Genomic DNA, 1,272 nt, shown 5'->3' with positions numbered 1-1,272 from the left:
TAAGGGGATGGAGGCTGGCTTGCGATTCTAAGGTGGTGCGGCTTGTGTTTGGATAGTAGTTTTACTAGCATGGAATAACATGTGTCTATAAATATAATGCGAAAACCCTAGAGATAAGAGAGACGTGTGTGCGGATGGAAGGTTGTGTTGTGTTTGTGCATGGAGTGGACGGAAGAATTACGGGTGAAAGAGAAATATAGACGGAAAGGATCAAACGTGCGGAAAAAAAATATATATATATAATGTGCGAAGAAACTAAAATAAAATAAAATGAAATAAAAATAAACAAATAAAAATAAAATAAAATTTGAGCATGATTGGGTCCGGGTTGACTATCGTTGAGTTCCTCTTCTGTTGCTTTCTTGGATTTTGATTTTTCTTTTGCAACTGGGTTGCTTTTTTTCAGGTAGGGATAATCTTTGGATTGATTGGTCCATCCTCTTCCTATTGATCTCCAATTTTTCCTTCGATGAACACTGGAATTGTAGTTCCTAGCATACATTTTTTTAGGGGATTGGAGAATGCGCTCTTCTCTGCTAATGGAATTCTCCTCTTCTTCGTAGTATCACCTTGGGTTGGGGTTTGGTATTGAATCTCTACGGTGGAGGAAGGCATTTTCTCTCCAATTAGGGATTGAGTCAAGGGGGAGACAAACTAGGTTAATTTGATTTTGAGGATCAGGAAAGGTTGGATGGGTAGGAGAAAAGATATTGTTTGGGCTCAGTTGAATGGTGTTGATTGCAAAACAGGCCTTACCTGATGGGCTAACTAGAAGGGAGATGTTATGGCTTGGGTTCTGGAAATAAGATGGGCTTTTTTTGTCTTTGAGTTGCGAGATGAATTGCTTTATGAGAGCAGAATTGGACTTGGGTTCAATTGAAAGAGGCCTAATGGGATCTTCAGAAGAATTTTGTAAGGCAAGTCTCACAGGATTAAGAGGTAAATTCATGAGGACATTGTGTGGGTTTTCTATGTTTTGAGACGAGGGGTTGTTTAATGATGGGTGGGACACATGGAGTGAGGGGGGATCATTAGCTGACGAGATTGTCGGTGTAGCAAGCATCAAATTATTGAGGGTGAAGTTTTGGCTGCTCACCTTAATTGAATCTGAAGCCTTTGTCTGGTAAGTTGAAACATTGCCACGTGTTGTCTTGCATGAATCCTTGCCCAGTGTATTTGGGAGAACATTGTCACCCTTTAGGGTTTCTCCTTCTTCGCCTGGAATTGCAAAGAAAAGCTTTTTTATGCAAAATTCCTTCTTTTGGCCTTCAT

The sequence above is a fragment of the Juglans regia genome, chromosome 6 (assembly GCF_001411555.2).
Source record: "Juglans regia cultivar Chandler chromosome 6, Walnut 2.0, whole genome shotgun sequence".
NCBI classification, from domain to species: Eukaryota; Viridiplantae; Streptophyta; class Magnoliopsida; order Fagales; family Juglandaceae; genus Juglans; species Juglans regia.
This window is presented reverse-complemented; position numbering follows the sequence as displayed.